Source organism: Canis aureus, chromosome 20 (assembly GCF_053574225.1).
Source record: "Canis aureus isolate CA01 chromosome 20, VMU_Caureus_v.1.0, whole genome shotgun sequence".
Lineage (NCBI taxonomy): Eukaryota > Metazoa > Chordata > Mammalia > Carnivora > Canidae > Canis > Canis aureus.
In genome coordinates, this window is record NC_135630.1 from 17,588,156 (window position 1) to 17,610,349 (window position 22,194).

General features: G+C 36.3%; 1 protein-coding gene across 4 annotated transcripts in view; it reads right to left on the reverse strand.

The window, feature by feature from the left end:
• C20H4orf33 (chromosome 20 C4orf33 homolog) overlaps positions 1 to 22,194 on the reverse strand; it is a 301,568-nt gene that overhangs the window by 152,080 nt on the left and 127,294 nt on the right. The gene's annotated exons all lie outside the window — the stretch shown is intronic.

Genomic DNA, 22,194 nt, shown 5'->3' on the forward strand with positions numbered 1-22,194 from the left:
ATTCATTTATTCAGCGTGCTTGAAATGTGCAAAGTATTACCTAAACCCTGATGAGGGATTGGGGAGGGATGCTGTGGCTTAAGATTGCTCTGTTCCTCTTACAGACCAAGTTTCAGGAAGAGAAAATATAGACATTGCAAGTATATCGTAAAGCACGCCTGGTATTTCTACAGTTTTCTGTGTCACGGACTATGATGATTCCAGGCACATATCATCCATTTACCTGCAGCCTACTAAGTGTGTACCCTTTATTCTGAAAGAAAGATACACTATCTGAAATATCAGAGGATTTCAGGGTGACATTAATACCTTAATTGTCAAAAATGTAAACTAATATTTGCTTCACTTTTCTGATTCATATGTATTCTTTTAGAATGTCGAGTCTTCCATGGGAAAAAATCATGAAGATTACTGAATGTATGGCCTTAAAAAGTGAAATGCAACTTCCAAAAGTTTTAAATTTAAAGTCAAGGCGTACCTAAATCACAGGGGAAATGTGGTTCTCTTTCTATTATCATTTTTCACCATACCACTTTATGCATGGTCTGTCTTGAAATTTTCTTCTGAAGTACAGGCAAAGTTTCTGTCATTAGGGGACTACTATTGTGTGAAGTCAGCAAGTGCATATCAAACTTTAAAATATGCATTAAAGGAATTATATTTGCAGTCAGTAATTGTAGTATGCTATAAAATCCTGGCCTACCAGGTTCAAGGACAATGCTATCGTGGTAATTATAATCCTACTTGCTATAACAACTTTATGTAAACATGATCTCAAGTAAGTGTTCATTTTATAATGGCTTCTACTATCAATACTCAATCCACTTAGTTACCAGGAACTGTCAATATGCCCTTCACCTCACATGTACTTTAGTGACAGGTTCCACTTCTCCAGCTTGTTATTTATTTGTTAGCTTTATTGATTTAAATTCCTTCTCTGCTTCTACTTATATGTCTAGAGGAGAATGATATTAGCACAGACTTTGTGACAAAGATGCAATGAACAGCTTAACATGATCACTACTGGATCAATCCATAAGGTCAAGAGAGAATGGAGGGATATAAGTATATCAAGAGGTATTTAACACTATTCTTAATTTACGCCAAACCAATTGCCAAGAATATACTTTTCAAATTCAGCTAATATTTTCTTTTCAGATAATAAACAAACCAATCGTGCCATTTAACAAAGATTTCTTAATACCTACTATGTGATTGCCACTGTGTTTAGTATTGCAGAGAGAAAGATGAAATGGACATGCTTTTTGTTTACAGCTTAAGGGAGGAGGGAGAGAAATTTTTTAAATAATAATACCACAATGTAATGACTACTAAAGTAGAAATACGAATGTTTTGGGTTTTGAATTTGGTTTTGGCATATACAATAACAGTTTCCTCCCAAGAAAAGGGTGCAAAATGAAGTTTCTTCATGCGATTGGATAGGCAAGTTTAAGTAAAATATAAAGTTAAACTGCTTTGCATAATAGAGGAAGAAGAATTTGACAATTTAGGAGAGAGGTCTACAATACTCACAAATACTTGGTGTGGGGGATCAATGTTGCCAGAAATAACAAGCTAAAAATTGGCCCACTGTAGAGAGGGACCATCTGATCTCTGATAGTCTCTGCTTCTCCTGACACCAGCTTCACAGAATAGCCAGCACCTGTACCCCAGGCCACAGTGTGTCCTGGCACCTAGGACACCTGGGCCAAGGGGCTATCTGCACCAAAGGTGTAAGGGGCTGTAGGTGGCTGCTCTGGCCCAAACATGAATACCTTGGTGTTCCCTGTCCTTCTGTTACTATCTCATCAGTTCTGTCTTAGCTTTGTACCTGTTGATGTGTTTCTGAGAGTCTAGGGTTTGCACCTTTCTTTATAATAAATACAAACATTTGGTGGGGGGGAGGAAGAACAAAGCTAAATTTCACCCAAGTATTGATGTGGTATGGGTCAAATGTACAGTTGGATGCTTAAAGACAAATAGGCATAAAAGGGTATAAATAAGTAGCTGAAGAAGTTAGAAATTATTATTTAAGACATGAAGCCAGACAGATGTACTAGGGTGAGAACAGAAAAGACTCCATGTACCATGCAAAAGAGTTTGGTTTTATGTTGAACAAAGTAAGGAACCATGGAGTATGTATACATCTACATATATATAATCAGATTTCTGTATTTCAACAGTTGGATGTCCCATATGTACTTCAAATTCAGCATGGTCAAAATTTAACTCATCATTGAACCAGTCCTTCAAACCTGTCATTTCCTTTTTCTAAGATTTATTTATTTATGTATTTATTTTAGTGGGGAGAGAGGCAGAGGGAGAGAGAGAATTTCAAGCAGACTCCAAGCAGAGCCTGGATGCGGGGCTCAATCTGAGGACAGAGATCATGACCTTAGCTAAAACCAAAAGTTGGATGCTTAACTGACTAAGCCAGCCAAGTGCCCCTCATTCTGCCCTTTCTGTGGTTCTTAATTCCTCCCACTCTTTTATCTTCCCAAACATATCTCTTAAAAACCTACATGGCTAATTACTTTTCTCATTCTCTACTTCCTTCACCCTATTTCAGGCCATCATTGTCTCCCATCTGAATTATTACAACTGGTCTCACCCTTCAAAATGATTAATTTCAATCTATTCCCTACAGAAAGATAAATTTTTCTAAAATGCAAAGTAAATCATAAAACCTCCTGTTTGTCTCCTGCTTTTTTTAGGAGAAATTCCCAGTCTCCTGAAATTGATTTAGACGATGCTGAATGACCTGGCTCTTGATTACTTCTCCAGCTTTACTTCATTCAATTTTCTCCTTACTCTCCACCTCAATAATATTGAATTTCTTTAGTCCATTAAATGTTATCCATCACTTCAGAGCCTTTACGAGGGTCTATGTCTTTTGTATGCAATATAGTCCCTAATTTTATGTTCTATATATACATGACCTTATCCTAGGCTGTCTCTCCATTGTCCTCAAGTATAAGTTAGATTGTCCCCCTATGTGGTTCTCTGACACCCTGTATTTTTCCTATCATAACACTTAACAAAAAAAAAAAACACTTAACATGCTGTTTTATAATTTCCCATTAATGTGATATATCCCCTGTAAATTTCTCTCTCCACTAACACAAAGGGTAAACAGGTCTTTTTAACAGTAGTATCTGTAGGGTATACCACACCTGGCATGGATATAGGTACTCAATAAATGTTAAATGACTACTTTATATCTATAAATTGTAAGTTTAGAGAGATCAGAAGAAGGTATCAAGTTAGGTTACTGTGATGGTCTATATAATTGACGTTGAAAACCTGAAATAAGGCAGGACAACTGATAATGTGTGGGAGAAGAATGAAGTGTAGTGAAAGATTTAGGAAGTAAACTTGGTAGGACTTGGTAACTACCTGGATACAGGTGGTAAGAGAAAAAAGAAAGTTAAGGATGACTTACAGTTTTAGATCTTAGATCACTAATGATGCAATAAAAGAGGAAACACAAAAAGAGCAGCAAGTTTGCATGTAGAAAAGGTACAATAATGTAGAGAAATCATCAGGTTAATTTTGAAAACATTTCATTTGAGAGAAATGTAGGCCCAACTACTAATTGAGAACATCTTACTGGAAGTAAAACTCTGAAAACTCAGAAAAGGAGTAGGAAATAGATACAAAGTTGAAAGTAATTGGTCTATTGATGATAGTTGAAGTTATGGAAAGGGATAAAATTGAGAAACAACAGTATGTGGAATAAAAAGAGAAAGACAATGAGGATTGGCACTGAAGATCATCAATTTTAAGGATTAGACTAAAGAATGGAAGCCATAGAACTTATGGCCAAAAGTGGCAGATTGAACACATGCGTCTACTTTCACTCCATCCAAACCACACTAAAATAAGAATACAGATATTTATATTTTTAAGTATAGTTAATAAAGACAGAACAGAAGTGTGACAAGAAGAACATACAACTCAGGAAGTGATAAATATTTGGACAAGTGGTAAGTAATTTTGCAAGCTTGGGGGAAAAAAACAAAACACCACCAGAATCTTATCCAGTATTGAGGGTCCCCAAGACCTGAGCCAATATATGTAACATCACCCAGAAAATCTCAATAAGAACTGGCAGCACAATACACTTCACAAAGTTGGAGTAAATCTCTATTCACATGTTCAGTGCTTCTATAAGTCTTTTGAAATCCAAGTAGCAGCAGAAAACCAAGTATTACCAAACAACAAAAGTGAATTTCTATTATGAAATACAACAATCAAAACAGTTAAATAAAAGTTGGAGGGGACTGATTTTCCAACCGTGAATAAGAACACCATTTTCTTTTTTTCACTATTTTCAGATATTATTTATACTCAAGTTAGTTAACATATAGTGTATTATTATTTTCAGAGGGTGAATTTAGTGATTCATCAGTTGCATATGACACCCAGTGCTTATTTTTCAAGTGCCCTCCTTAATGTCCATCACCCAATTACCCCATCCTCCACCCATGTCCCCTCCAGCCACCCTCAGTTTTTCCCTGTAGTTAAGAGTCTCTTATGTTTGCCTCCCTCTCCATTTTTATCTTATTCTATTTTTCCATTCCTTTCTCTATGTTCCTCAGTTTTGTTTCTTAAATTCCACATATGAATGGAATCATATGGTATTAGTAGTCTTCTTCCAATTTTGTTAGCATAATACATGCTAGTGCCATCCATATCATTGCAAAAGCAAGATTTCATTCATTTTGATGGCTAAGTAATATTCCATTGTATATCCATACCATATCTTCCTAATTCATTCATCAGTCAATGTACATCTGGACTCCTTCCATATTTTGGCTATTGTGGACATTGATGCCATAAACATGGGGTACATGTGCCTCTTTAAATCACTATTTTTTTACCCTTAGGATAAATATCTAGTAGTGTAATTGCTGGATCATAGGGTAGTTCTGTTTTTAACTTTTTGAGGATCTTCCATACTGTTTTCCAGAGTAGCTACACCAGTTTGCATTCCCACCAACAGTGCAAGAGGGTTCCCCTTTCTCTGCATTCTCACTAATATCTATTGTTTCCTGAGTTGTTAATTTTAGCCATTCTGACCCATGTGAGGTGGTATCTCATTGAGGTTTTAATTTGTATTTCCCTGATGATGAGTGATGTTAAAAATTTTTTCATGTGTCTGTTATCCATTTGTATGTCTTCCTTGGAGAAATGTCTCTTCATGTCTTCTGCCATTCCTTGACTGGATTTTTTTTTTGGTGATTGAGTATTGACTTTGATAAGTTCTTTATGGATTTTAGATACTAGCCCTTTATCTGATATGTCATTTGCAAATATCTTCTCCCATTTCATAGGTTGCTTTTTAGTTTTGTTGACTGTCTCATTTACTGTGCAGAAGCTTTTTATCTTGATGAAGTCCCAATAGTTCATTTTTGCTTTTCTCTTGCCTCTGGAGACATGTTTAGTAAGAAATTTCTGCAACTGAGGTCAAAGAAGTTGCTATCTGTGTTCTCCTCCAGGACTTTTATGGTTTCAGGACTCACATTTAGGTCTTTAATCCATTTTGAGTTTATCTTTGGGTGTGGTGTAAGAAAGTGGCCCAGTTTTATTCTTCTGCATGTGGCTGTCCAGTTTTTTCGGGATCATTTTTTGAAGAGATTGTCTTTTTTCCATTGGATATTCTTTCCTGCTTTGTCAAAGATGAGTTGACCATAGAGTTGAAGATCCCTTTCTGGGATGCTTTGGGTACTATTGATTGACATTCAACAATATTTGCTCTTCTTATCCATGAGAATGGATGTTTTTCCATTTCTTTGTGTCTTCCTCAATTTCTTTTGTAAGTGTTCTATAGTTTACAGAGAACAGATCTTTCGTCTCTTTGGTTAGGCTTATTTCTAAGCACCTTATGGTTTCTGGTGCAATTGTAAATGAGATCAATTCCTTGATTTCTTTCTTCTGCCTCATTGTTAGTGTACAGAAATGCAACTGACTTCTGTGCATTGATTTTATATCCTGCAACTTTGCTGAATTTCTGTATCAGTTCTAGCAATTTTTTGGTGAAGTATTTTGGGTTTTCTACATAGAGAATCATGTCATCTGCAAAGAGTGAGAGTTGAACTTCTTCTTTGCCAATTTGGATGTCTTTTATTGCTTTTTGTTGTCTGATTGCCGAGGCTGTGACTTCCAGTATTATGTTGAACAACAGTGGTTAGAGTGGACATCCCTGTCGTGTTCCTGACCTTAGAGGGAAAGCTCTCAGTTTTTCCCCGTTGAGGATGATACTGACTGTGAGTTTTTCCTCTATGGATTTTACGATATTGAGGTATGATCCTTCTATCCCTACTTGGCAGAGAGTTTTTATCAAGAAAGGATGCTGTATTTTGTCAAATGCTTTTTCTGCATCTAGTTGAGAGGATCATATGGTTCTTGTCTTTTATTAATGTGATGTGTCACTTTGATTGATTTGCAAATGTTGAGCCACCCTTGCAGCCCAGGACTAAATCCCACTTAGTTGTGGTGAATAATACTTTATGTTTTGTTGGATCCTATAAGCTAGCATCTTGTTGAGAATTTTTGCCTCCATCTTCAGCAGGGATATCAGTGTGTAATTCTCCTTTTTAGTGGGGACTTTGTCTGGTTTTGGGATCAAGATAATGCTGGCCTGATAGAAAGAGTTTGGAAATTTTCCTTCCATTTCTACTTTTTGGAACAGCTTCAGAAGAATAGGTATTAAACCTTCTTTAAATGTTTGGTAGAATTCCCCCGGGCTTCTGTTTGTTGGGCAATTTTTGATTAGTGATTCAATTTCTTTGCTGGTTATGGGTCTGTTCAGATTTTCTATTTCTTCCTGTTTCAGGTTTGGTAGTTTGTAAGTTTCTAGGAATGTACCCACTTCTTCAAGATTGCCTATGTTGTTGGCATATAATTGTTCATAATATTCCCTTATGATAGTTTGCATTTCTTCAGTGTTAGTTATCTTTCATTCATGATTTTATTTATTTGAATCTCTCTCTTTTTTATAAATATGGTTAAGCATTTATTAGTCTTATTAATTCTTTCAAAGAACTAGATTCTAGTTTTGTTGATCTATTCTACTAGGGTTTTTTATTTATATATCATTGATTTCTGGTCTAATCTTTATTATTTCCCATATCCTGCTGGATTTAACTTTGTTTTCTATTCTTTTTCCAGCTCCTTTAGGTATAAGGTTAAGTTGTGTATTTGAGACTTTTCTTGCTTCTTTTTTTTTTTTTTTAATTGCTTCTTGAGGAAGGGCTGTATTGCTATATACTTCCTTCTCAGCAGCATCTCAAATGTTTTGGTTAGTCCTATTTTCATTTTCATTTGCTTTCATGTATTTTTTAATTTCTTATTTAATTTCCTGGTTGACGCATTCATTCTTTAGTAGGCTACTCTTTAATCTTCATGTAATTTTGATCCTTCCAATTTTTTCTTGTGGTTGACTTCAACTTTTAGCGCATTATGGTCTGAAAACACGCATGGTATGATTTCAATCTTTTTGTATCAGTTTAGTCCTGACTTGTGACCCAGTACATGCTCTATTCTGGAGAATGTTCCATGTACATTCAAGAATGTGTATTTTGCTGCTTTAGGATGAAATCCTCTGAATGTATCTGTTAAGTCCATCTGGTCCAGTATGTCATTCAAAGCCATTATTTCCTTGATCTTCTGCTTAAGATTATCTGTCCATTGCTCTGAGTTGGGTGTTAAAATCCCCTACTATTATTGTATTATTCTCTATGAGTCTTCTTAAGCTTGTTATTAATTGATTTATATATTTGGCTGCTCCCAAGTAAGAGGCATAAATATTTACTATTATTAGATTTTCTTGTTGGACAGACTTCTTTATTACAATATAGTGTCCTTCATCTCTTATTACAGTCTTTGGTTTACAATCTAGTTTGTCTGATATAAGAACGGCTACTTCATCTTTCTTTTGATGTCCATTAGCATGATAAATGAACAGAGTGGTATCCATTCTGATACCCTGTGTCTTTTGATTGGAGCATTTAGTCCGTTTACTTTCAGAGTAATTACTGAAAGATATGAATTTAGTACTATTATATTACCTGTAAATTCACTGTTCCTGTAGATTGTCTCTGTTCCTTTCTAGTCTTTTTTACTTTTGGTCTCTGTTTCCTGCTCAAATATGTCCTGTTCCCTTTAATACTTCTTGCAGAGCTAGCTTAGTGTTCATGAACTCCGTTAGTTTTTGTTTGTCTTGGAAACTCTTTATCTCTCCTATTCTGAAAAACATCCTTGCTGGATAAAGTGTTCTTGGCTGCATATTTTTCCCATTAACATGTTGACTGTATCATGCCATGCTTTTCTGGCCTGTCAGGTCTCCTGCTGACCTTATGTGTCTACCCTTGTAGGTTAAGGACCTTTCTCCCTAGCTGCTTTCAGAATGCTCTCTTTACTTTGTATTTTGCAAGTTTCACTATAATATGTCCCAGGGTTGATCTGTTTTTGTTCATTTTGAGGGAAGTTCTCTGTACCTCCTGGACTTGAATGCTTGTTTCCTTATCCAGAATAGGGAAGTTCTCAGCTATAATTTGTTCAAATAAACCTTCTGCCCTTTTTTCCCACTCTTCTTCTTCTGGGATTCTTCTGATACAGATATTATTTTGCTTTATGGAATTGCTGAGGTCCTTAAGTCTACCTTCATGATCTTCCCTCTTCTTTTCAGCTTCATTATTTTCCATAATTTTATCTTCTATATCACTGATTCACTTCTCTGATTCATCCATCCTCATTTTTATGACCTTCATTTGTGTTTGCATCTCAGTAAAAGCATTTTTAATTTAGTCCTGACTACTTTTCCATTCTTTTATCTCTGTGTAAAGGATTTTCTAGTATCTTCTATGCTTTTTTCAAGCCCAGCTAGTATCTTTATAATTGTGGTCTTAAATTCTATTTCAGACGAATTACTTACATCCATATTGATTAAATCCCTGGCCATGAGTTACACCTCATGTTCTTGCTTTGAAATGAATTTCTCTGCCTTGTTATTTTTTCCAGAAAAAAGAATTAACAAACAAAAAATAAAAGCAGGAACCAAAGAAAAAGGAAAAAAACCCCACAAGAATACTAAAAAACTACATCATTGATATGTTTTAATGTGCTTGTTAGAAGAATCTAGATCTCAGGATGCCTGAGTGGCTCAGCAGTTAAGCATCTGCCTTAGGCCCATAGCATAATCCTGGAGTCCCAGGATTGAGTCCCACATCAGGCTCCCAGCATGGAGTCTGTATCTCTCTGCCTATGTCTCTGCCTCTCTCTCTGTGGTCTTTCATGAATAAATAAATAAAATCTTTAAAAAAGAAAAAAGAATCTAGATCCCAAAATAAAATAAAATAAATTGAAATAAAATGAGAGTAAGCAAAAAATAAAAGATATATAAAGTATATATGTAAAAATTTTAAAATTTTAAATTAATAAAGAATTTTAAAAAGGAATTGAAAAATATAGGAAAATACATGAACTAATAATAATAATAATAATAATAATAATGAATAAAAATAAAAAGGAAACTAGATCCTACTTTCCCTAGAGCAGCAGCTTTGCAGCACTCTGTAATCAATAAACTTGATACAAGCTAGATGTCTGTGCTGGTCTTCTGGGGGAGGAGCCTGCTGCTTTGATACTCAGGCTGACTAGTTTCAGTGGAGATGTGACTCTAGGGCACAGAGTGGTGGGGCTAGGTGTACCAGCTCTGGCCTTCTCTAGGTGGCCCTGTTTCGTTCCCTGAAGGCTTTCAGCACTGATGGGAGGGATGAATATGGCTGCCCTCAGCTCTCCAGCCTTGGAGCTGAAAGTTTGTGCACCCTGCTCTTCAGAGAGCTCTCACAAAAGAACAAATCAATCACTGTATTTGTGTCCTCAGTTTCCATCTGAATACTATGTTCATTCTGCCTGTGTCTGAGCCTTTTTATCTCAGGTACAACTGGGTTTCAAAATTTCAATTTTCAGGGACTCCTGTGGCATGGACCCACACTTCCTCCAGGGACGGGTCTCACCATGTTTGCTGGCCAGTCCCAGAGAAGTGATCACACCTCCAAAAGGCAGTTCACAGTTTATAGTAGAAAGCCAGAACCAAGACGTACTGCTCTCATCTGGCTTTCTGGTTCTTATACCTGGGATCAGTGCAGCACCTTAGTGACACCTGTTCTTCCTCTGCCCAGAGGATCCTCAGACTACCTGTCACTCCTGGATTCTACCCCTCTTTGCCACCTTGACACCTTTAAGCCAGGCGTGCCCCAGACACTAGCGAACTTCCAAAAGTTCAGATTTCGTGCTCCACCTTGTGGTAGCCTCCATAATCAGGCTCCCTCCCTGCTGTGGCATCCATAGTTATGCCTCCCCCATGTGAACTTATGAACCTCCTCCATTCCAAAAGGTGGTTGCTTTTCTACTTACAGATTTGCAGATTTTGTTCCCCTAGAACTCCAATTGATTTCTTATGTGTTCAGAATGATTTGATAACTAGCTGTGTTTGAAGAATGAGACAAGTTTAGGGTCCCCCTACTCCTTCAACAGAATACCATTTTAAAAATGAGAAAATTCTGAAAACAAAAAGAAGAGCAAATTCCTAGAAAATTAGAAATTTGATACCAGATATGAAAAAGTCAAAAATATAAGTGTGAAGACAAAGTTAGGACGTATTCTAGAAATTTGGGCAAGGGACGCCTGGGTGGCTCAGCAGTTGAGCGCCTGCCTTTGGTTCCAGGTGTGATTCCGGATTCCTGGGATCGGGTCCCGCATCAGGCTTCCTGCATGAAGTCTGCTTCTCCCTCTGCTTGTGTCTCTGCCTCTCTTCCTATGTCTCTCATGAATAAATAAATAAAATCTTTAAAAAAAAAAAGTTGGGCAAAAAGATAAAGAGATTAAATAAAGTTAAGAAAATTACCAGTGTGGTCAAGAAACTATAATAAAACAAAAGTTCCACAAACAGGGAACAGAGAAAAGAGAAAAAAAATCATTTGTATTGGTTTCAAAGTACCACAAACTTGGTGGCTAAGAAAAAAAAATACAAATTTATTATTTTACAATACTAGAGGCCAGAAGATTAAAAGCAGTTTCACTGGGCTAATCTCAAGGTGTTGGGAAGGCTGGTTTCTCCTGGAGGCTCTAGGAAGAAATTATTTCCCTGCCTTTCCCAGTCCATAGCAACCACATGTATTCTTTCTCATGCAGTTCCTTTCCTCCATTCTCAAAGTACATTACTCTAATCTCTGCTTCTGTCATCACATGGCCTTCTCTATGACTCTAACTCCTTCTGCATACCTCTTATAAGAACTATTATGGTTATGTCAGGCCCAGCCAAATAATCCATAATAATCTTCCTATCTCAAGACAACTACCTTGACCACATCTGCAAAGTCCTTTTTGGTATAAAAGATAAGATTCACAGGTTCTAAGGATTAGGATATGGACATCTTCACAGATAGGGGAGTGGTGTTAGAGAGTATTATTCAGCCTACTAAACTACTGATGATATAATTCATGAAAATTTCCCACAACTGAAGGATCTGAATTGGAAAATTAAATATACACCTTATTTCCCAGCACAATGATGAAAACAAAGACACAATAAAGTATAGTTAAATTGTAGAATATCAGAAACACATGAAGATCCTATAGGCTACAATATAAATTATAATGATATAATTCTTCCCAAGAGTACATTGAACATTAGAAAACATTGGAAGGAAATTATTTCCAACCTAATATTTCATAATCAACTAAACTATTATTCAAGTGTCAAGTTAGCATAACCTTGACACCAAAATACAGCAAAGATACAAGAAATGAGAATTACAGGTCAATATTTCTCAAAGGTTAAAAAGACCTAAATGAAATATTAGCAAATCAAATCCAGCAATATATTAATAGGACAAGATAGCAACAGCAAGTAGGGTTTATTCCCAGAATGCAGGATTGATTTAACATTTGAAACACAATCAATGTAAATTACCATATCAAAGGAGAAAAATAAATCAATAGACTAGGAAAATGTAATTGATAAAATTTGACTTCTATTCATGACAAAAACTCTCAGCAAACTAGCAACACAAAAGAACTTTCTCAAACCAAAGAAAAAAATTACCGATAATATTATAATTAATGGTGAAATACTGAACACATCCTCCCTAAGAAAGAGTAGAGCAAGAAGAACGCCCCCATCACCACTCTATTCAGCACTGTTAAAGAGGTCCAAACCACTACCATAAGGGTAGGAAAACACATAAAAAATATAAGTATCAGAATGAAAGAAGTAAAACTGTCATTATTTGCAATATATTTATATATGTGTAAAATCCAAAATAATCTACAAACTATTTCAATTAATAAGTACATTGAACAAGTTCACTGAATATGAGTTCAACATACAAAGATTAATTGGATTTTATTTACTAGCAACAAACAAGGCAAGTGAAACTCTTTAAAAATACCATTTCCAAAAGCATCAAAAAATATTAAATAAATAAAATACCTAGGAGTAAATCTAACAAATTTATAACAGATCCAACAGAATTTATACAAAATTCTTACATTGTAAACTATAAACATTGATGAAAGAAAGTAAGAGACATCTAAAGTAGAATGATAGGTTTGTGGATTAGAAGAATCAATATTGCTAAAATGTCAAATCTTGTCTAAAATGAATCTATATATATTTGATTCAATCCCAGTTATTATCTCTGGATTTTTATATTTCATTTTTGCTTTTTGTTTTGGGGACTTTTTTTTTGGTGGACATTGACAAACTGATTTTAAAATTTATATGAAGATTGGAGAGAACCTTGAAGAGCCAAGGTGACCCTGAAGAATTAAGCTGGAGGAGCAAAAATATTAAAAATTATTGTTAAGCATAATTATATGGATGAATCTCAAAAGTATATGAAGTGAAAAAACATAAATGCATAAAAGCACGTACTATGATTTCATTTTTATGACATCGAAGAAGGCAAAATTAATTCATGTTATAGTAGTCAGAATAATGGTAACTCCCAAGATGTCTGGGTGGCTCAGTGGTTGAGCGTTTGCCTTCAGCTCAGAGCATGATCCTGGGGTCCTGGGATCGAGTCCCACATCAGGCTCCCTGCAGGAAGCCTGCTTCTCCCTCTGCTTATGTCTCTGCCTCTCTCTCTCTCTGTGTCTCTCATGAACAAATAAATAAAACCTTTTAAAACTTATTTTAAAAATTAAAAAAAGAATAATGGTAACTACTGAAGAGGAAGTACTGACTAGAATGGGGCACTAAGAAACCTTTTTGACTAGTGGAAGTGTTTTATATCTTCATTTGGGTGTTGTATACAGGTATATACATACAAAAAGTCATCAAACTATATATTTAGGGTTTATGCAATACTTTATATGAATTTTACCTTGATAAAATTTGAAAGACATAATTGATATTTCAGGGTAGGATAAAAACATATCTACACATGTAAAGTTACAAATTATGCTTTCTGTGATAGCTGTTTGAGGACACACTCTACAAAATGAGAGCAAACGAACCATAAGGAAGACCTAGGGGAAAAAAATAGGAGACCAAACCAAGGAAAGAAAGGAAAGGGAAAGAAAGTTATGATAAATCCCAGATATGGAGGGAGAACAGTCCAGACTAGAACAAGCTCTGTGAGAGATGACTCCAAAAAAATTAATTTGATAGAAAGCCTGATGCAACTGAGCATCTAGGGAGGTGATTTAGACAACTGCAGAGAATTTGAGGTTTCATTAATGAAAGGTACACAAAAGAGCAAAATCAATAAATGCAACAATTTTTTTCAGGAAAACCATAAATTTCATAGGAAAATAATGTAAACCTAGTTTACTACCTAACTCAACTCTTTGAAGAGCATTTACCTGGTTATAATAATAAAATCCCTAACTATCTGGCCAACTATAATATAAATACACAAGGGATTAAATAATTAGCTAAGGGGTTCCTCTGGAGTGGAGGGAATGATGAGAAGCACGTGTGGAGATTTTTGTTTTTTATAATAAACCTGGCAGCATATTTCAACCCCTTAAATAATGTGCATGCACAACTTTTATTTAAATAAAATCTTCAAAACTTTTCAAAAAGAGGATGAGAGTGATGCAAAAGAGATTAAAAGGTGATCTGTCAGGAGATGAACTTCAGGAGGACTAACAGTTGGACTGAGTGATAGATTGCTGCTGATCATGGTCTAAATGGAATACCTCAAGGTTTTCAAATTAAGTTTTCAGTGCTATTCCCTTGCATTTTAATCCTATCATCTTTCAGAGCAAGACAACCTTTCTTTTTGAAACTCCTTTTTTAAAGCAAAATGCTTTAAATAATTTGAGAAACATTCTGTCAGCATTTTAGTCTTGCTGGGAAAAAATTATTTCCTTCTCTCCTTCCAGTATTGCTATTTCTCAACATATTCAGCAGAGGAGTTATTACTTATTAAAGCAGATGACATTCCCTAAGAATTTTCAGAAATTATAAACAATTACAGGAAGGAGGAGTGTTTCCATTACCAAAAGGCAATAATGATGGAATTCATTATTGAATATGCCAGGGAGATCATAGAGTTTAGAGAGCAAGCACAGTGTTTTAACCTTTATTCTAGCTGATAGAAGATGATTCAGTATTCTATTATCCACAATGACAAGTGATTTATTGGGATACTTTCTTTTCTTCCAAACTGTTTTAAACCATTGTTTTTTTTCTCCAATTGCACTGATTTTTCATCTTAGTGCATGTACGAGGCTGTAAACATTTGAGCCATCATTTTAAAAAAACAAAGCCAACAACAACATCCTCAGCTCTAGAGATACACACTTCCTTAATGCTATACCACAAATGGAGGCTTGCCTTATTGCATGCCAAAACAGCTTTTAGGCAGACTTTTAGTAGTCTTGTCTCAAAGCAACCAAAGCTTAGGAAAATCCTACTTACAGTTCCCCAAAATTCTGCTTTCTAAAATCTTATTTGAGGAAAAACCACTGTGTGCAGAGCCAGATACTCTTACTAAAAGAGAAAATTACTTTAAAATAGAATTTCTAAACATTGAAGGATGCAGGAAGCAGATTAAAGGCTGATAGTGAGGCTGTGATGATTATGTATGTGCCATTTTTTTCAGGCTCCAAATCCTAGCATGCATTTCCCTTGCCCTCAAGGGAGGTGAGATTGTCGGTTTTATGGTAATCAATCAGAAAACTATCAGACAAGCAGTTTTGCTGAGGTTCTGAAATAAGAACAAAACATTTAAGAACCTTTCCTCCTAATGTTCTTCTCCAATGGAGAGAAAGACCCATACTTCAGGTCACTGATAGAGTGGCAGATTATTATTTAGTTTTCAGGTAGGGAGTTGGCGGGGAGTACTAGAATGCTGAGTCAAATGGTGCCTTGCCACACTGATATCTTTTTGACAAATTGCCCAGATTTCATGGTTAATGAGCCATTGTTATCTGTGTTCGGTAGATGTACAAAATTAAAGTTCTGAACGACTAAAGACTGCCACTCTAGTGTATTTTCCGATATTGATTGCCCTCTGTAATTTTGTTATATACTAAAATTTAGAACTGTATATGCATGAAATGGAGGAAAATTTAAAGGAAGAATGTGTTATTAAAGATAACAATCTGTATGGTTTCAGGTTGCTTTTTATTTTAAAACATATAATCTAGCAAGAGGGAAGTCTAAAGTATTGATATCTCAACCTTAGATTAGGGAACAAAAGAATTGGATTCTGACTATTTTCCTGAGTGGTTTGAGTAAACCACTTAATCTTTGTGCATCTAGGGCTCTATTATCTGTCAAAAAATAAAATGAAAAACCTAAGAGACATTAACTGTAAAAATCCTTCTAACTCCAAAGATCTTTGTTTTGTTTTCAAAGTATTGTACTTTCCATGGGATATTAATCTGTGATATTATCTGTTTAAAATATGCCAAGATTTTATCTACATTTTTCTAATTTTAAGCTATTTTTTAATATTAATCTTTTGATTTACATAGATTTTAAAATTACATTCATAAGGAATATTGGGGAAATTTGTGGTGTGCAGACCAGTGTGATAATTTCTTATTTTGATATTAAAATTATGACATTAATTAAGAAGGTGTCATAGCTGTTTTATTATGAAATCTTTGGGCCATATTGAAAGATATAGATATCATAAACATCTAGTACATGTTGAAATAACTTTCAAAGATAACTTTCCAAAATATTTCAAAAATAATTTTCTGAGATGGAGCCACTCCTGCCAACACTGCACATCAGCAAACCAAAACTCAGATAATTTTCCTGTCCTATAAATGCTCTTCTTGATCAGAAATTAGTATGTCCAGTCAGCCAATCCCTAAACACCAAGCCAACTCTGGGTTTTTTACTTATTTTCTTATTCCTTCTCACCCCAGACAAGGTTGACTATGTGGCCACAGTCAGTCAGACATTGTCTATTTGTCTCTTCCTTGTTCTTTATTCTTTATCTTATAAAAGCTTTGTGCCTTTTACCCATTTTGCAGTTATCCAAATGGAGACTTTCTGCATCATGAATCATTACAAAAAAATTTTTTGTATCACCTAAGTTGTCTTCTTTAATCATTTTTTAACATACCCACTTTTTTAAAAAGTCCTATTAATCTTCCTCCTTCTCTCAAAACAGCCATTATTCTAAATTTGGTGCTTATCATTTCTAATCACATTCTTATAATTTTACTATATAAACTATATATGTATACAATGTGTCATCTTGCATGTTTCTATTCTTTATAAAATAGTAGCATACCATGCTTATAGTATATATACACAAGGTTATATTTTTTAGATTATCTATTTTTGTAATTTGGCTATAGTTCATAATTTTAATTATTTATTCTAATAAATTAATGTGACAAAATTTGTTCATTCATTCACCTATAGATAGACATTTAAGTTGTTTCCAATTTTTAAAACAATATTTCAACAAATATTCTTTTTTAATATATTTTTTTTATTCATGAGAGACACAGAAAGAGAGGCAGAGACACAGGCAGAGGGAGAAGCAGGTTCCATGCAGGGAGCCCGATGCAGGACTTGATCCCGGGACTCCAGGATCACGTCCTGGGTCGAAGGCAGACACTCAACCACTGAGCCACCCAGGTGTCCCTCTATAAACATTCTTATATATATTTCCTATACATATGTAAGGAAGTGTCCCTAGATTATAAATGTAGGACTGGAATTATTGAGTTCTAAAGTTATGCACATTTTCAAGTTTGTGTCTCCAATTGCTTTTCAAAGAAGCTGTATTAATCTATACTCTTACCAACAGTGTTTACAGTGCCATCTGTTGTATAGAAAATTTTGTATTTAAGGTAATCAATTTTTATGCTTTTGGGTCCTGTTTAAGAACTTATCCATAACATGAGATCCCAAATGGTTTTTTCTATATTTTCTTCTGAAAGAAGAACTTTATTGCATCTAGAATTGATTTATGGTATAATCTATGGATTCATCTTGTTTCCATATGACTAAGCAATGGACTTTAAAAATTCTGAAATCAATCTGCTTCGAACACACACACACACAAAATACTACACCCCACTAAAATGCTCTAAACTCTTATGAAACCTGGTCTCCAGGATTACTTGTGGTTCTTCATCCCTGTGTTCCCAGAGATTTTACCAGTTGAAATTATGTTTTGGGTTAATTTCTAAATATATAAATCACCAAGAGGCTTGTTGGAAGATAGCAGAGTAGGAGGATACCAAGCTCATTTTGTCCCATTAACACAACTAGATAACTACCAAATCATCTATACACCCCAGAAATCTACCTAAAGACTGATAGCACAAGCTCCACAACTAAAGGGAGAGAAGAGGCGACATCAAACAAAGTAGGAAGTGTGGAGACATGCTTTAAGGAAGAAATGGATCCTGGGTCCTGCAGAGGGAGGAAACCATGGTGGTGGAGGAAGGGGAAGAGAGAGAGAGAGAGAGAGAAGCACAGAGGGGAACTCACAGGAGAACATTTCCCCAAAGTTGTTGGCCTGTGAAACAAGAAGGGTTGAGTTTTGAGTTCTTGCTACCAGCCAGATTTAAAGCATAAAGTTTGAAAGGTCAGCTGACTTGGCTGGATATAGCCCACAAGGCACTGTGCTGCTCCTGGAGAGAAGGCAGGCAAGCAACCTAGGGGCGATAGCATGGACGTGATCTGAAGAGCACACAGGCACAAAGGGGTAAATTATTTGCTCTTCTCAGAGCACTTCCCTGAGAGGTAGCATTCACAGAGACACTTCTCTGAAAACAGAGGACATGGCTAGTGCCATTTTCCTTTCCTGCCCCTAGCATTAACACAGAGCCACCTGCAGCAAGCAATGCAGCACCTATACTCGCTCCCTAACTTACTTACACCAAGCCCCACCCCCTTCACTCTAGGGGGACTCTTTCTCAGTCAAGGTTGCCTCAGTACAAGCACAGTACTGACTGCCCAGAAAACCAGCACAGACCCCTTCCCACAACACACCTCCAGACCAGAGAGTTCTACAGGGCCTCAGTTCTTGTGAAAGTGGTGTCAGGTCTCATTTCACAAGCAGACCAGAGCACACCCAGTTAAAACTCCCCACAAACATTCCTTGACATCTTAAAAGACATCTACGAAAAGCCCAAAGCAAATATCATTCTCAATGAGGAAGCACTGGGAGCCTTTCCCCTAAGATCAGGAACAAGACAGGGATGTCCACTCTCACCACTGCTATTCAACATAGTACTGGAAGTCCTAGCCTCAGCAATCAGACAACAAAAAGACATTAAAGGCATTCAAATTGGCAAAGAAGAAGTCAAACTCTCCCTCTTCGCCGACGACATGATACTCTACATAGAAAACCCAAAAGCCTCCACCCCAAGATTGCTAGAACTCATACAGCAATTTGGTAGCGTGGCAGGATACAAAATCAATGCCCAGAAATCAATGGCATTTCTATACACTAACAATGAGACTGAAGAAAGAGAAATTAAGGAGTCAATCCTATTTACAATTACACCCAAAAGCATAAGATACCTAGGAATAAACCTAACCAAAGAGGTAAAGGATCTATACCCTAAAAACTATAGAACACTTCTGAAAGAAATTGAGGAAGACACAAAGAGATGGAAAAATATTCCATGCTCGTGGATTGCCAGAATTAATATTGTGAAAATGTCAATGTTACCCAGGGCAATGTACATGTTTAATGCAATCCCTATCAAAATACCATGGACTTTCTTCAGAGAGTTAGAACAAATTATTTTAAGATTTGTGTGGAATCAGAAAAGACCCCGAATAGCCAGGGGAATTTTAAAAAAGAAAACCATATCTGGGGGCATCACAATGCCAGATTTCAGGTTGTACTACAAAGCTGTGGTCATCAAGACAGTGAGGTACTGGCTCAAAACAGTATCACATAGATCAATGGAACAGAATAGAGAACCCAGAAGTAGACCCTGAACTTTATGGTCAACTAATATTCAATAAAGGAGGAAAGACTATCCACTGGAAGAAAGACAGTCTCTTCAATAAATGGTGCTGAGAAAATTGGACATCCACATGCAGAAGAATGAAACTAGACCACTCTCTTTCACCAGACACAAAGATAAACTCAAAATGGATGAAAGATCTAAATGTGAGACAAGATTCCATCAAAATCCTAGAGGAGAACACAGGCAACACCCTTTTTGAACGTGGCCACAGTAACTTCTTGCAAGATACATCCACGAAGGCAAAAGAAACAAAAGCAAAAATGAACTATTGCGACTTCATCAAGATAAGAAGCTTTTGCACAGCAAAGGATACAGTCAACAAAACTAAAAGACAACCTACAGAATGGGAGAAGATATTTGCAAATGACCTATCAGATAAAGGGCTAGTTTCCAAGATCTATAAAGAACTTATGAAACTCAACACCAAAGAAACAAACAATCCAATCATGAAATGGGCAAAAGACATGAACAGAAATCTCACAGAGGAAGACATAGACATGGCCAACATGCACATGAGAAAATGCTCTGCATCACTTGCCATCAGGGAAATACAAATCAAAACCACAATGAGTTACCACCTCACACCATTATTATTATTAAAATAATGTTAATGGGGAACATTAACAAGGCAGGAAACCACAAATGTTGGAGAGGATGCGGAGAAAAGGGAACCCTCTTACACTATTGGTGGGAATGTGAACTGGTGCAGCCACTCTGGAAAACTGTGTGGAGGTTCCTCAAAGAGTGAAAAATAGACCTGCCCTACGACCCAGCAATTGCACTGTTGGGGATTTACCCCAAAGATACAGAAGCAATGAAACGCCAGGACACCTGCACTCCAATGTTTATAGCAGCAATGTCCACAATAGCCAAACTGTGGAAGGAGTCTCGGTGTCCATCGAAAGATGAATGGATAAAGAAAATGTGGTTTATGTATACAATGGAATACTACTCAGCCATTAGAAACGACAAATATCCACCATTTGCTTCAACGTGGATGGAACTGGAGGGTATTATGCTGAGTGAAGTAGGTCAATCGGAGAAGGACAAACATTATATGTTCTCATTCATTTGGGGAATATAAATAATAGTGAAAGGGAATATAAGAGAAGGGAGAAAAATGTGTGGGAAATATCAGAAAGGGAGACAGAACATAAAGACTCCTAACTCTGGGAAATGAACTAGGGGTGGTGGAAGGGGAGGAGGGGGGGTGGGGGTGAATGAGTGACAGGCACTGAGGGGGGCACTTGACGGGATGAGCACTGGGTGTTATTTTGTATGTTGGCAAATTGAACACCAATAAAAAATAAATTTATTTTTAAAAAATAAATAAATAAATAAATAAATAAATAAATCAAACTCCCCACAATCAGGCCAGGGACCAAACACTGCCCACAGCAGGTAGGGAGAGCCTCCACAGATGACTGACCTGAAGGACAGAGCAACTAAAACACAATAGCAGAGCACACACAGCACATGCCAGAGATACTCTCTGAAGTGCTAGGTCCTGGGCATTACATGACTTCTTCTTCATAAGGCCAATACTTTCTAGAGCATGAAACATAACTGACTTTTTGAATAGAGAGAAGACAGAGGCTTAGACAAAGTGCCAAGATGCGGGGGGGGGGGGGGGGGAATCTATCCCAAATGAAAGAACAAGATAAGGCCATGGCCAGATATCTAAGCAAAACAGATATAGTAACATGATTGATGGAGAATTTATAGCAGGAATCATACAGATACTCACTGGGCTTGAGAAAAGAATAGAAGACATCAGTGAAACCCTTAACCACAGAGATAAAAGAGTTCAAAAAGAATCAATCAGAGAAAAAGAATACAATAAATGAGATTGGAAATAAGTGTGATGCAATGCACATCAGATTGGAAGAAGCAGAGAAACAAACTGGTGATCTAGAAGACAAAGCAAAGAAAAAAATGAAGCTGAACAAAAGAAAGAAGAAATATGCAACACGAGAACAGACTTAGGGAAACAGTGACTCCATCAAATGTAATAACATTCATATTATGGGAGTACCAAAAGAAGAGAGAGAAAAGGGGGAAGAACATTTATTTCAAGAAATAATAGCAGGAAACTTCCCTAATTGAGGGAAGAAAACAGACATCCAGATACAGGATGAACACAGAGAACACAAGATGCACAGAGAACTCCCATCAAAATTAACAAAGCAGGGATCCCTGGGTGGCGCAGCGGTTTGGTGCCTGCCTTTGGCCCGGGGCGCAATCCTGGAGACCCGGGATCGAGTCCCACGTTGGGCTCCCGGTGCATGGAGCCTGCTTCTCCCTCTGCCTGTGTCTCTGCCTCTCTCTCTCTCTCTCTCTCTCTCTATCATAAATAAATAAAAAATTTTTAAAAAATTTAAAAAAACAAAATTAACAAAGCAATCCAACACCAAGACATATTATAATTAAATTTGCAAAATATAGTGATTAAAAAATTTGAAAGCAAAAAGACAAAAGAAGTCCTTAACTTACGTGGGAAAATCCATAAGGCTAGCTGGAGATTTCTTAACTGAAACTTAACAAGACAGAAGAAGTGGCATGATATATTCAAAGGGCTGAATGGGAAAAATCTGCAGCCAAGAATATTCTATCTAGCAAGGCTACCATTCAGAATAGAAGGACAAAGTTTTCCAGACAAACAAACACTGAAGTTCATGACCACTAATCCAGCCCTGCAAGAAATATTAAAGG